Below are 16,468 nucleotides of genomic sequence, written 5' to 3' on the forward strand. Positions count from 1 at the left end.
ACTCATCCCACCACCACCACCACCCCCATTGCTTCCCCCACTTGGTGTCCATACGTTTGTTCTCTACCTCTGTGTCTCTATTTCTGCCCTGCAAACCAGTTCATCTGTACCATTTGTCTAGGTTCCACATGTAGGCATTAATATACAATATTTGTTTTCCTCTTTCTGAATTACTTCACTCTGTATGACAGTCTCTAGATCCATCGACTTCTCTACAAATGACCCAGTTCCATTCCTTTTTATGGCTGAGTAATATTCCATTTTATATATGTACCACATCTTTATCCATTCGTCTGTCTGTGGGCATTTAGTTTGCTTCCATTACCTGGCTATTGTAAATAGGGCTGCAATGAGCATTGTGGTGAATGTGTCTTTTGGATTTATGGTTTTCTCTGGGTATATGCCCAGAAGTGGGATTGCTGGATCCTATGGTAATTCTCTTTTTAGTATTTTAAAGGAACCTCCATACTGTTCTCCCCAGTGACTGTATCAATTTACATTCCCACCAGTAGTGGAAGAGGGTTCCTTTTGTCCACACCCTCCCCAGAATTTGTGGTTTGTAGATTTTCTGATGATGCCGATTCTAAGAGGTGTGAGGTCATACCTCATTGTCGTTTTGATTTGCATTTCTCTAATAATTAGTGATGTTGAGCAGCTTTCCATGTGCGTCTTGGCCATCTCTGTGTCTTCTTTGAAGAAATGCCTATTTAGACCTTCTGCCCATTTTTGTATTGGGTTGTTTGTTTTATTAATATTAAGCTGCATGTGCTGTTTATATATATTGGAGCTTAAACCTTTGTCCATTGATTCGTTTGCGAACGTTTTCGCCCATTCTGAGGGTTGCCTTTTTCCATTCCCGTTTTTTTAACAAAGAAAGCAAGAAAGCAAAAGAAGCAGAACACTAATGTGCGTCAAATATGCCTCTTGAAACTGTCGTTTGGAAATATGGACGTCTTTTGAATTTTTTGGTCGATATATGACCCCAGGATTTGTTTTCAGGGCAGGTGTCATTTACAGGCCTGCAATGATTGTGAATATCAACTGACCATTAGCGCTGGGATTAAAGCTGCTATTGTGTGAAACGGCCACAAGGTGGCAGCAGTTCTCCTTTACCAAATCTGGTTACTAGGGCAGCAGAGCCTCAGTGGAAGTCGCGTTCTGGATTGGAATTTAGAATGGAATGTGCCAGGAGAGAGCCCCTCAGGTTTGCCTCACTACTTCTTGTTCGTGTTTTTAATTTATTTATTTTTATTTTTTATTACAGCAAGTTTGGTTACAACGTTCGGCTTGTTGTACGTGTGCAAGATGTGTTTCTTTTATACACACACACACACACACACACACACACACACACACACACACATATATATATATATATATATATATGTCTCTTCTTCCTGGGATCCTTTTCCCATGTACGTTATGACAGAATGTTGAGTAGTCTTCTCTTGGTATTCCATAGGTCTTTGGTGATGATATATTTCACCTGTGTTTGTATATGTCTGTTAACCCCAATATCGTAATGTATCGAATCCTCACAGCTTTCCATTGGTGAACCATAAGTTTGTTTAATGAATCTGTGATTGCCCTTCTCCGCGGAAATATCTGCCCTGGTATCAATTTTTAGGTAACACCTATAAGTGATATCATACGATATGTGTCTTTCACTTTCTGACTTACTACAAGTCACGTGATTACCTCTAGACACATCTACGGTGCTGCACATGGCATTGCGTCCCTTTTTTCCTTGGCTAATATTCTGTCTTTGAGAGGTCCATTTTCTGCAATGTGATGCCCTGAGGGCTGAGGGTTAGCTGACGTGGGCAGCCTGACCCTGCCGGCAAGCCCTCCCCAGGTGTGCCTGGGTTGAGGGCAATAGAAACAGCGTTCCAGGCAGCAATAGGCCCTGCAGCTGGGCCTGACTCCATATCCTCTGCCCCGTCAGCAGTCTCGGGGCTGTGCTGGTGGGAGGGTGTGAGGATCCACGGCTTTGTTGGTGGCCCGGTGTGAGTGGGGCTCTGCTGGACTTTCTGCAGGAGTGGCCAGGCTGCCACCTGTAAAGAAGAGGATGTGTCACCCATAACTTCCGCTGGAATTTCTCTCCGGGCGGAGGTGAGGAAGGAAAAAAAGGAGTGGGGGCCGGGACAGGAGGGGTATCTCAGGCAGGGAAATGGAAAGCTTCCAGAAGAGCGCCCGGGGCCAGGACCATCCTGGCGGGCCTGCAGGCACCAAGTGGGCCTGTGTACTGTCACTGGTGTGGCTCCACGGCCCTTCCTCTAGGCTTTCAAGCCCTTGTACATATTCAGGTGTTTTACCTGGGAAGGGTGGGAACAGTTCAGCAGCAGCTGGCCCGGGGCTCAGCTCACGTTTACTCACAGACGCCTCGGTACGGTTCCCCAGCTTTGCAAGGAGGACGCTCCTCGCATGGTGGGGGGGGGGGCTGCTGGATGTATGGGAGATGATTCCCCACCTCTGACCAATTTCAGAATTGTTTCCCGCTGGAGCTAGTGCCTTGATAGGGTTTTCCTCTGTATAACTGTTGGGTTCACGGATTTTCTTTTCCTTTTTGGGTTCAAGTTAGATTTTATTCCTCTTTTATGCGTTTATAGATATAAGCATGGAAATAATTCATTCCTATAAATACATCTGTGTGAATGGAAGAACTTTTTTCTGTTTTATTATTAAATTTTATATTGAAAAAAAATTGAAATTTAATTTTATTTATTTTTTTTATACAGCAGGTTATTATTAGTTATCTATTTTATGCATATACATGAATACAGGTCAATCCCAATCTCCCAACTCATCCCACCACCACCACCACCCCCCATTGCTTCCCCCACTTGGTGTCCATACGTTTGTTCTCTACCTCTGTGTCTCTATTTCTGCCCTGCAAACCAGTTCATCTGTACCAATTGTCTAGGTTCCACATGTAGGCATTAATATACAATATTTGTTTTCCTCTTTCTGAATTACTTCACTCTGTATGACAGTCTCTAGATCCATCGACTTCTCTACAAATGACCCAGTTCCATTCCTTTTTATGGCTGAGTAATATTCCATTTTATATATGTACCACATCTTTATCCATTCGTCTGTCTGTGGGCATTTAGGTTGCTTCCATTACCTGGCTATTGTAAATAGGGCTGCAATGAGCATTGTGGTGAATGTGTCCTTTTGATTTATGGTTTTCTCTGGGTATATGCCCAGAAGTGGGATTGCTGGATCCTATGGTAATTCTCTTTTTAGTATTTTAAAGGAACCTCCATACTGTTCTCCCCAGTGACTGTATCAATTTACATTCCCACCAGTAGTGGAAGAGGGTTCCTTTTGTCCACACCCTCCCCAGAATTTGTGGTTTGTAGATTTTCTGATGATGCCGATTCTAAGAGGTGTGAGGTCATACCTCATTGTCGTTTTGATTTGCATTTCTCTAATAATTAGTGATGTTGAGCAGCTTTCCATGTGCGTCTTGGCCATCTCTGTGTCTTCTTTGAAGAAATGCCTATTTAGACCTTCTGCCCATTTTTGTATTGGGTTGTTTGTTTTATTAATATTAAGCTGCATGTGCTGTTTATATATATTGGAGCTTAAACCTTTGTCCATTGATTCGTTTGCGAACGTTTTCGCCCATTCTGAGGGTTGCCTTTTTCCATTCCCGTTTTTTTAACAAAGAAAGCAAGAAAGCAAAAGAAGCAGAACACTAATGTGCATAAAATATGCCTCTTGGAACTGTCGTTTGGAAACATGGACGTCTTTTGAATTTTTTGGTCGATATATGACCCCAGGATTTCTTTTCAGGGCAGGTGTTATTTACAGGCCTGCAATGATTGTGAATATCAACTGACCATTAGCGCTGGGATTAAAGCTGCTATTGTGTGAAACGGCCACAAGGTGGCAGCAGTTCTCCTTTACCAAATCTGGTTACTAGGGCAGCAGAGCCTCAGTGGAAGTCGCGTTCTGGATTGGAATTTAGAATGGAATGTGCCAGGAGAGAGCCCCTCAGGTTTGCCTCACTACTTCTTGTTCGTGTTTTTAATTTATTTATTTTTATTTTTTATTACAGCAAGTTTGGTTACAACGTTCGGCTTGTTGTACGTGTGCAAGATGTGTTTCTTTTATACACACACACACACACACACACACACACACACACACACACACATAAATATATATATATATATATATATATATATATATATATATATATATATATGTCTCTTCTTCCTGGGATCCTTTTCCCATGTACGTTATGACAGAATGTTGAGTAGTCTTCTCTTGGTATTCCATAGGTCTTTGGTGATGATATATTTCACCTGTGTTTGTATATGTCTGTTAACCCCAATATCGTAATGTATCGAATCCTCACAGCTTTCCATTGGTGAACCATAAGTTTGTTTAATGAATCTGTGATTGCCCTTCTCCGCAGAAATATCTGCCCTGGTATCAATTTTTAGGTAACACCTATAAGTGATATCATACGATATGTGTCTTTCACTTTCTGACTTACTACAAGTCACGTGATTACCTCTAGACACATCTACGGTGCTGCACATGGCATTGCGTCCCTTTTTTCCTTGGCTAATATTCTGTCTTTGAGAGGTCCATTTTCTGCAATGTGATGCCCTGAGGGCTGAGGGTTAGCTGACGTGGGCAGCCTGACCCTGCCGGCAAGCCCTCCCCTGGTGTGCCTGGGTTGAGGGCAATAGAAACAGCGCTCCAGGCAGCAATAGCCCCTGCAGCTGGGCCTGACTCCATATCCTCTGCCCCGTCAGCAGTCTCGGGGCTGTGCTGGTGGGAGGGTGTGAGGGTCCACGGCTTTGTTGGTGGCCCGGTGTGAGTGGGGCTCTGCTGGACTTTCTGCAGGAGTGGCCAGGCTGCCACCTGTAAAGAAGAGGATGTGTCACCCATAACTTCCGCTGGAATTTCTCTCCGGGCTGAGGTGAGGAAGGAAAAAAAGGATTGGGGGCCGGGACAGGAGGGGTATCTCAGGCAGGGAAATGGAAAGCTTCCAGAAGAGCGCCCGCGGCCAGGACCATCCTGGCTGGCCTGCAGGCACCAAGTGGGCCTGTGTACTGTCACTGGTGTGGCTCCACGGCCCTTCCTCTAGGCTTTCAAGCCCTTGTACATATTCAGGTGTTTTACCTGGGAAGGGTGGGAACAGTTCAGCAGCAGCTGGCCCGGGGCTCAGCTCACGTTTACTCACAGACGCCTCGGTACGGTTCCCCAGCTTTGCAAGGAGGACGCTCCTCACATGGTGGGGGGGGGGCTGCTGGATGTATGGGAGTTGATTCCCCACCTCTGACCAATTTCAGAATTGTTTCCCGCTGGAGCTAGTGCCTTGATAGGGTTTTCCTCTGTATAACTGTTGGGTTCAGGGATTTTCTTTTCCTTTTTGGGTTCAAGTTAGATTTTATTCCTCTTTTATGCATTTATAGATATAAGCATGGAAATAATTCATTCCTATAAATACATCTGTGTGAATGGAAGAACTTTTTTCTGTTTTATTTTTAAATTTTATATTGAAAAAAAATTGAAATTTAATTTTATTTATTTTTTTATACAGCAGGTTATTATTAGTTATCTATTTTATGCATATACATGAATACAGGTCGATCCCAATCTCCCAACTCATCCCACCACCACCACCACCCCCATTGCTTCCCCCACTTGGTGTCCATACGTTTGTTCTCTACCTCTGTGTCTCTATTTCTGCCCTGCAAACCAGTTCATCTGTACCATTTGTCTAGGTTCCACATGTAGGCATTAATATACAATATTTGTTTTCCTCTTTCTGAATTACTTCACTCTGTATGACAGTCTCTAGATCCATCGACTTCTCTACAAATGACCCAGTTCCATTCCTTTTTATGGCTGAGTAATATTCCATTTTATATATGTACCACATCTTTATCCATTCGTCTGTCTGTGGGCATTTAGTTTGCTTCCATTACCTGGCTATTGTAAATAGGGCTGCAATGAGCATTGTGGTGAATGTGTCTTTTGGATTTATGGTTTTCTCTGGGTATATGCCCAGAAGTGGGATTGCTGGATCCTATGGTAATTCTCTTTTTAGTATTTTAAAGGAACCTCCATACTGTTCTCCCCAGTGACTGTATCAATTTACATTCCCACCAGTAGTGGAAGAGGGTTCCTTTTGTCCACACCCTCCCCAGAATTTGTGGTTTGTAGATTTTCTGATGATGCCGATTCTAAGAGGTGTGAGGTCATACCTCATTGTCGTTTTGATTTGCATTTCTCTAATAATTAGTGATGTTGAGCAGCTTTCCATGTGCGTCTTGGCCATCTCTGTGTCTTCTTTGAAGAAATGCCTATTTAGACCTTCTGCCCATTTTTGTATTGAGTTGTTTGTTTTATTAATATTAAGCTGCATGTGCTGTTTATATATATTGGAGCTTAAACCTTTGTCCATTGATTCGTTTGCGAACGTTTTCGCCCATTCTGAGGGTTGCCTTTTTCCATTCCCGTTTTTTTAACAAAGAAAGCAAGAAAGCAAAAGAAGCAGAACACTAATGTGCGTCAAATATGCCTCTTGGAACTGTCGTTTGGAAATATGGACGTCTTTTGAATTTTTTGGTCGATATATGACCCCAGGATTTGTTTTCAGGGCAGGTGTCATTTACAGGCCTGCAATGATTGTGAATATCAACTGACCATTAGCGCTGGGATTAAAGCTGCTATTGTGTGAAACGGCCACAAGGTGGCAGCAGTTCTCCTTTACCAAATCTGGTTACTAGGGCAGCAGAGCCTCAGTGGAAGTCGCGTTCTGGATTGGAATTTAGAATGGAATGTGCCAGGAGAGAGCCGCTCAGGTTTGCCTCACTACTTCTTGTTCGTGTTTTTAATTTATTTATTTTTATTTTTTATTACAGCAAGTTTGGTTACAACGTTCGGCTTGTTGTACGTGAGCAAGATGTGTTTCTTTTATACACACACACACACACACTCACACACACACACATATATATATATATATATGTCTCTTCTTCCTGGGATCCTTTTCCCATGTACGTTATGACAGAATGTTGAGTAGTCTTCTCTTGGTATTCCATAGGTCTTTGGTGATGATATATTTCACCTGTGTTTGTATATGTCTGTTAACCCCAATATCGTAATGTATCGAATCCTCACAGCTTTCCATTGGTGAACCATAAGTTTGTTTAATGAATCTGTGATTGCCCTTCTCCGCGGAAATATCTGCCCTGGTATCAATTTTTAGGTAACACCTATAAGTGATATCATACGATATGTGTCTTTCACTTTCTGACTTACTACAAGTCACGTGATTACCTCTAGACACATCTACGGTGCTGCACATGGCATTGCGTCCCTTTTTTCCTTGGCTAATATTCTGTCTTTGAGAGGTCCATTTTCTGCAATGTGATGCCCTGAGGGCTGAGGGTTAGCTGACGTGGGCAGCCTGACCCTGCTGGCAAGCCCTCCCCAGGTGTGCCTGGGTTGAGGGCAATAGAAACAGCGCTCCAGGCAGCAATAGCCCCTGCAGCTGGGCCTGACTCCATATCCTCTGCCCCGTCAGCAGTCTCGGGGCTGTGCTGGTGGGAGGGTGTGAGGGTCCATGGCTTTTTTGGTGGCCCGGTGTGAGTGGGGCTCTGCTGGACTTTCTGCAGGAGTGGCCAGGCTGCCACCTGTAAAGAAGAGGATGTGTCACCCATAACTTCCGCTGGAATTTCTCTCCGGGCTGAGGTGAGGAAGGAAAAAAAGGATTGGGGGCCGGGACAGGAGGGGTATCTCAGGCAGGGAAATGGAAAGCTTCCAGAAGAGCGCCCGCGGCCAGGACCATCCTGGCTGGCCTGCATGCACCAAGTGGGCCTGTGTACTGTCACTGGTGTGGCTCCACGGCCCTTCCTCTAGGCTTTCAAGCCCTTGTACATATTCAGGTGTTTTACCTGGGAAGGGTGGGAACAGTTCAGCAGCAGCTGGCCCGGGGCTCAGCTCACGTTTACTCACAGACGCCTCGGTACGGTTCCCCAGCTTTGCAAGGAGGACGCTCCTCACATGGTGGGGGGGGGGCTGCTGGATGTATGGGAGATGATTCCCCACCTCTGACCAATTTCAGAATTGTTTCCCGCTGGAGCTAGTGCCTTGATAGGGTTTTCCTCTGTATAACTGTTGGGTTCAGGGATTTTCTTTTCCTTTTTGGGTTCAAGTTAGATTTTATTCCTCTTTTATGCATTTATAGATATAAGCATGGAAATAATTCATTCCTATAAATACATCTGTGTGAATGGAAGAACTTTTTTCTGTTTTATTTTTAAATTTTATATTGAAAAAAAATTGAAATTTAATTTTATTTATTTTTTTATACAGCAGGTTATTATTAGTTATCTATTTTATGCATATACATGAATACAGGTCGATCCCAATCTCCCAACTCATCCCACCACCACCACCACCCCCATTGCTTCCCCCACTTGGTGTCCATACGTTTGTTCTCTACCTCTGTGTCTCTATTTCTGCCCTGCAAACCAGTTCATCTGTACCATTTGTCTAGGTTCCACATGTAGGCATTAATATACAATATTTGTTTTCCTCTTTCTGAATTACTTCACTCTGTATGACAGTCTCTAGATCCATCGACTTCTCTACAAATGACCCAGTTCCATTCCTTTTTATGGCTGAGTAATATTCCATTTTATATATGTACCACATCTTTATCCATTCGTCTGTCTGTGGGCATTTAGTTTGCTTCCATTACCTGGCTATTGTAAATAGGGCTGCAATGAGCATTGTGGTGAATGTGTCTTTTGGATTTATGGTTTTCTCTGGGTATATGCCCAGAAGTGGGATTGCTGGATCCTATGGTAATTCTCTTTTTAGTATTTTAAAGGAACCTCCATACTGTTCTCCCCAGTGACTGTATCAATTTACATTCCCACCAGTAGTGGAAGAGGGTTCCTTTTGTCCACACCCTCCCCAGAATTTGTGGTTTGTAGATTTTCTGATGATGCCGATTCTAAGAGGTGTGAGGTCATACCTCATTGTCGTTTTGATTTGCATTTCTCTAATAATTAGTGATGTTGAGCAGCTTTCCATGTGCGTCTTGGCCATCTCTGTGTCTTCTTTGAAGAAATGCCTATTTAGACCTTCTGCCCATTTTTGTATTGGGTTGTTTGTTTTATTAATATTAAGCTGCATGTGCTGTTTATATATATTGGAGCTTAAACCTTTGTCCATTGATTCGTTTGCGAACGTTTTCGCCCATTCTGAGGGTTGCCTTTTTCCATTCCCGTTTTTTTAACAAAGAAAGAAAGAAAGCAAAAGAAGCAGAACACTAATGTGCGTCAAATATGCCTCTTGAAACTGTCGTTTGGAAATATGGACGTCTTTTGAATTTTTTGGTCGATATATGACCCCAGGATTTGTTTTCAGGGCAGGTGTCATTTACAGGCCTGCAATGATTGTGAATATCAACTGACCATTAGCGCTGGGATTAAAGCTGCTATTGTGTGAAACGGCCACAAGGTGGCAGCAGTTCTCCTTTACCAAATCTGGTTACTAGGGCAGCAGAGCCTCAGTGGAAGTCGCGTTCTGGATTGGAATTTAGAATGGAATGTGCCAGGAGAGAGCCCCTCAGGTTTGCCTCACTACTTCTTGTTCGTGTTTTTAATTTATTTATTTTTATTTTTTATTACAGCAAGTTTGGTTACAACGTTCGGCTTGTTGTACGTGTGCAAGATGTGTTTCTTTTATACACACACACACACATATATATATATATATATATATATATATATATATATATGTCTCTTCTTCCTGGGATCCTTTTCCCATGTACGTTATGACAGAATGTTGAGTAGTCTTCTCTTGGTATTCCATAGGTCTTTGGTGATGATATATTTCACCTGTGTTTGTATATGTCTGTTAACCCCAATATCGTAATGTATCGAATCCTCACAGCTTTGCATTGGTGAACCATAAGTTTGTTTAATGAATCTGTGATTGCCCTTCTCCGCGGAAATATCTGCCCTGGTATCAATTTTTAGGTAACACCTATAAGTGATATCATACGATATGTGTCTTTCACTTTCTGACTTACTACAAGTCACGTGATTACCTCTAGACACATCTACGGTGCTGCACATGGCATTGCGTCCCTTTTTTCCTTGGCTAATATTCTGTCTTTGAGAGGTCCATTTTCTGCAATGTGATGCCCTGAGGGCTGAGGGTTAGCTGACGTGGGCAGCCTGACCCTGCCGGCAAGCCCTCCCCTGGTGTGCCTGGGTTGAGGGCAATAGAAACAGCGCTCCAGGCAGCAATAGCCCCTGCAGCTGGGCCTGACTCCATATCCTCTGCCCCGTCAGCAGTCTCGGGGCTGTGCTGGTGGGAGGGTGTGAGGGTCCACGGCTTTGTTGGTGGCCCGGTGTGAGTGGGGCTCTGCTGGACTTTCTGCAGGAGTGGCCAGGCTGCCACCTGTAAAGAAGAGGATGTGTCACCCATAACTTCCGCTGGAATTTCTCTCCGGGCTGAGGTGAGGAAGGAAAAAAAGGATTGGGGGCCGGGACAGGAGGGGTATCTCAGGCAGGGAAATGGAAAGCTTCCAGAAGAGCGCCCGCGGCCAGGACCATCCTGGCTGGCCTGCAGGCACCAAGTGGGCCTGTGTACTGTCACTGGTGTGGCTCCACGGCCCTTCCTCTAGGCTTTCAAGCCCTTGTACATATTCAGGTGTTTTACCTGGGAAGGGTGGGAACAGTTCAGCAGCAGCTGGCCCGGGGCTCAGCTCACGTTTATTCACAGACGCCTCGGTACGGTTCCCCAGCTTTGCAAGGAGGACGCTCCTCACGTGGTGGGGGGGGGGCTGCTGGATGTATGGGAGATGATTCCCCACCTCTGACCAATTTCAGAATTGTTTCCCGCTGGAGCTAGTGCCTTGATAGGGTTTTCCTCTGTATAACTGTTGGGTTCAGGGATTTTCTTTTCCTTTTTGGGTTCAAGTTAGATTTTATTCCTCTTTTATGCATTTATAGATATAAGCATGGAAATAATTCATTCCTATAAATACATCTGTGTGAATGGAAGAACTTTTTTCTGTTTTATTTTTAAATTTTATATTGAAAAAAAATTGAAATTTAATTTTATTTATTTTTTTATACAGCAGGTTATTATTAGTTATCTATTTTATGCATATACATGAATACAGGTCGATCCCAATCTCCCAACTCATCCCACCACCACCACCACCCCCATTGCTTCCCCCACTTGGTGTCCATACGTTTGTTCTCTACCTCTGTGTCTCTATTTCTGCCCTGCAAACCAGTTCATCTGTACCATTTGTCTAGGTTCCACATGTAGGCATTAATATACAATATTTGTTTTCCTCTTTCTGAATTACTTCACTCTGTATGACAGTCTCTAGATCCATCGACTTCTCTACAAATGACCCAGTTCCATTCCTTTTTATGGCTGAGTAATATTCCATTTTATATATGTACCACATCTTTATCCATTCGTCTGTCTGTGGGCATTTAGTTTGCTTCCATTACCTGGCTATTGTAAATAGGGCTGCAATGAGCATTGTGGTGAATGTGTCTTTTGGATTTATGGTTTTCTCTGGGTATATGCCCAGAAGTGGGATTGCTGGATCCTATGGTAATTCTCTTTTTAGTATTTTAAAGGAACCTCCATACTGTTCTCCCCAGTGACTGTATCAATTTACATTCCCACCAGTAGTGGAAGAGGGTTCCTTTTGTCCACACCCTCCCCAGAATTTGTGGTTTGTAGATTTTCTGATGATGCCGATTCTAAGAGGTGTGAGGTCATACCTCATTGTAGTTTTGATTTGCATTTCTCTAATAATTAGTGATGTTGAGCAGCTTTCCATGTGCGTCTTGGCCATCTCTGTGTCTTCTTTGAAGAAATGCCTATTTAGACCTTCTGCCCATTTTTGTATTGGGTTGTTTGTTTTATTAATATTAAGCTGCATGTGCTGTTTATATATATTGGAGCTTAAACCTTTGTCCATTGATTCGTTTGCGAACGTTTTCGCCCATTCTGAGGGTTGCCTTTTTCCATTCCCGTTTTTTTAACAAAGAAAGCAAGAAAGCAAAAGAAGCAGAACACTAATGTGCGTCAAATATGCCTCTTGGAACTGTCGTTTGGAAATATGGACGTCTTTTGAATTTTTTGGTCGATATATGACCCCAGGATTTGTTTTCAGGGCAGGTGTCATTTACAGGCCTGCAATGATTGTGAATATCAACTGACCATTAGCGCTGGGATTAAAGCTGCTATTGTGTGAAACGGCCACAAGGTGGCAGCAGTTCTCCTTTACCAAATCTGGTTACTAGGGCAGCAGAGCCTCAGTGGAAGTCGCGTTCTGGATTGGAATTTAGAATGGAATGTGCCAGGAGAGAGCCGCTCAGGTTTGCCTCACTACTTCTTGTTCGTGTTTTTAATTTATTTATTTTTATTTTTTATTACAGCAAGTTTGGTTACAACGTTCGGCTTGTTGTACGTGTGCAAGATGTGTTTCTTTTATACACACACACACACACACACTCACACACACACACACACACACATATATATATATATATATATATATATATATATATATATATACATATATATATATATATATATATATATGTCTCTTCTTCCTGGGATCCTTTTTCCATGTACGTTATGAAAGAATGTTGAGTAGTCTTCTCTTGGTATTCCATAGGTCTTTGGTGATGATACATTTCACCTGTGTTTGTATATGTCTGTTAACCCCAATATCGTAATGTATCGAATCCTCACAGCTTTCCATTGGTGAACCATAAGTTTGTTTAATGAATCTGTGATTGCCCTTCTCCGCGGAAATATCTGCCCTGGTATCAATTTTTAGGTAACACCTATAAGTGATATCATACGATATGTGTCTTTCACTTTCTGACTTACTACAAGTCACGTGATTACCTCTAGACACATCTACGGTGCTGCACATGGCATTGCGTCCCTTTTTTCCTTGGCTAATATTCTGTCTTTGAGAGGTCCATTTTCTGCAATGTGATGCCCTGAGGGCTGAGGGTTAGCTGACGTGGGCAGCCTGACCCTGCTGGCAAGCCCTCCCCAGGTGTGCCTGGGTTGCGGGCAATAGAAACAGCGCTCCAGGCAGCAATAGCCCCTGCAGCTGGGCCTGACTCCATATCCTCTGCCCCGTCAGCAGTCTCGGGGCTGTGCTGGTGGGAGGGTGTGAGGGTCCATGGCTTTGTTGGTGGCCCGGTGTGAGTGGGGCTCTGCTGGACTTTCTGCAGGAGTGGCCAGGCTGCCACCTGTAAAGAAGAGGATGTGTCACCCATAACTTCCGCTGGAATTTCTCTCCGGGCTGAGGTGAGGAAGAAAAAAAAGGATTGGGGGCCGGGACAGGAGGGGTATCTCAGGCAGGGAAATGGAAAGCTTCCAGAAGAGCGCCCGCGGCCAGGACCATCCTGGCTGGCCTGCAGGCACCAAGTGGGCCTGTGTACTGTCACTGGTGTGGCTCCACGGCCCTTCCTCTAGGCTTTCAAGCCCTTGTACATATTCAGGTGTTTTACCTGGGAAGGGTGGGAACAGTTCAGCAGCAGCTGGCCCGGGGCTCAGCTCACGTTTACTCACAGACGCCTCGGTACGGTTCCCCAGCTTTGCAAGGAGGACGCTCCTCACATGGTGGGGGGGGGGCTGCTGGATGTATGGGAGATGATTCCCCACCTCTGACCAATTTCAGAATTGTTTCCCGCTGGAGCTAGTGCCTTGATAGGGTTTTCCTCTGTATAACTGTTGGGTTCAGGGATTTTCTTTTCCTTTTTGGGTTCAAGTTAGATTTTATTCCTCTTTTATGCATTTATAGATATAAGCATGGAAATAATTCATTCCTATAAATACATCTGTGTGAATGGAAGAACTTTTTTCTGTTTTATTTTTAAATTTTATATTGAAAAAAAATTGAAATTTAATTTTATTTATTTTTTTATACAGCAGGTTATTATTAGTTATCTATTTTATGCATATACATGAATACAGGTCGATCCCAATCTCCCAACTCATCCCACCACCACCACCACCCCCATTGCTTCCCCCACTTGGTGTCCATACGTTTGTTCTCTACCTCTGTGTCTCTATTTCTGCCCTGCAAACCAGTTCATCTGTACCATTTGTCTAGGTTCCACATGTAGGCATTAATATACAATATTTGTTTTCCTCTTTCTGAATTACTTCACTCTGTATGACAGTCTCTAGATCCATCGACTTCTCTACAAATGACCCAGTTCCATTCCTTTTTATGGCTGAGTAATATTCCATTTTATATATGTACCACATCTTTATCCATTCGTCTGTCTGTGGGCATTTAGTTTGCTTCCATTACCTGGCTATTGTAAATAGGGCTGCAATGAGCATTGTGGTGAATGTGTCTTTTGGATTTATGGTTTTCTCTGGGTATATGCCCAGAAGTGGGATTGCTGGATCCTATGGTAATTCTCTTTTTAGTATTTTAAAGGAACCTCCATACTGTTCTCCCCAATGACTGTATCAATTTACATTCCCACCAGTAGTGGAAGAGGGTTCCTTTTGTCCACACCCTCCCCAGAATTTGTGGTTTGTAGATTTTCTGATGATGCCGATTCTAAGAGGTGTGAGGTCATACCTCATTGTCGTTTTGATTTGCATTTCTCTAATAATTAGTGATGTTGAGCAGCTTTCCATGTGCGTCTTGGCCATCTCTGTGTCTTCTTTGAAGAAATGCCTATTTAGACCTTCTGCCCATTTTTGTATTGGGTTGTTTGTTTTATTAATATTAAGCTGCATGTGCTGTTTATATATATTGGAGCTTAAACCTTTGTCCATTGATTCGTTTGCGAACGTTTTCGCCCATTCTGAGGGTTGCCTTTTTCCATTCCCGTTTTTTTAACAAAGAAAGAAAGAAAGCAAAAGAAGCAGAACACTAATGTGCGTCAAATATGCCTCTTGAAACTGTCGTTTGGAAATATGGACGTCTTTTGAATTTTTTGGTCGATATATGACCCCAGGATTTGTTTTCAGGGCAGGTGTCATTTACAGGCCTGCAATGATTGTGAATATCAACTGACCATTAGCGCTGGGATTAAAGCTGCTATTGTGTGAAACGGCCACAAGGTGGCAGCAGTTCTCCTTTACCAAATCTGGTTACTAGGGCAGCAGAGCCTCAGTGGAAGTCGCGTTCTGGATTGGAATTTAGAATGGAATGTGCCAGGAGAGAGCCCCTCAGGTTTGCCTCACTACTTCTTGTTCGTGTTTTTAATTTATTTATTTTTATTTTTTATTACAGCAAGTTTGGTTACAACGTTCGGCTTGTTGTACGTGTGCAAGATGTGTTTCTTTTATACACACACACACACACATATATATATATATATATATATATATATATATATATATATATATATATGTCTCTTCTTCCTGGGATCCTTTTCCCATGTACGTTATGACAGAATGTTGAGTAGTCTTCTCTTGGTATTCCATAGGTCTTTGGTGATGATATATTTCACCTGTGTTTGTATATGTCTGTTAACCCCAATATCGTAATGTATCGAATCCTCACAGCTTTCCATTGGTGAACCATAAGTTTGTTTAATGAATCTGTGATTGCCCTTCTCCGCGGAAATATCTGCCCTGGTATCAATTTTTAGGTAACACCTATAAGTGATATCATACGATATGTGTCTTTCACTTTCTGACTTACTACAAGTCACGTGATTACCTCTAGACACATCTACGGTGCTGCACATGGCATTGCGTCCCTTTTTTCCTTGGCTAATATTCTGTCTTTGAGAGGTCCATTTTCTGCAATGTGATGCCCTGAGGGCTGAGGGTTAGCTGACGTGGGCAGCCTGACCCTGCCGGCAAGCCCTCCCCTGGTGTGCCTGGGTTGAGGGCAATAGAAACAGCGCTCCAGGCAGCAATAGCCCCTGCAGCTGGGCCTGACTCCATATCCTCTGCCCCGTCAGCAGTCTCGGGGCTGTGCTGGTGGGAGGGTGTGAGGGTCCACGGCTTTGTTGGTGGCCCGGTGTGAGTGGGGCTCTGCTGGACTTTCTGCAGGAGTGGCCAGGCTGCCACCTGTAAAGAAGAGGATGTGTCACCCATAACTTCCGCTGGAATTTCTCTCCGGGCTGAGGTGAGGAAGGAAAAAAAGGATTGGGGGCCGGGACAGGAGGGGTATCTCAGGCAGGGAAATGGAAAGCTTCCAGAAGAGCGCCCGCGGCCAGGACCATCCTGGCTGGCCTGCAGGCACCAAGTGGGCCTGTGTACTGTCACTGGTGTGGCTCCACGGCCCTTCCTCTAGGCTTTCAAGCCCTTGTACATATTCAGGTGTTTTACCTGGGAAGGGTGGGAACAGTTCAGCAGCAGCTGGCCCGGGGCTCAGCTCACGTTTACTCACAGACGCCTCGGTACGGTTCCCCAGCTTTGCAAGGAGGACGCTCCTCACGTGGTG

This window comes from Mesoplodon mirus, assembly GCF_964341445.2.
Source record: "Mesoplodon mirus genome assembly, chromosome: 10".
In the NCBI taxonomy this organism is placed as follows: Eukaryota; Metazoa; Chordata; class Mammalia; order Artiodactyla; family Ziphiidae; genus Mesoplodon; species Mesoplodon mirus.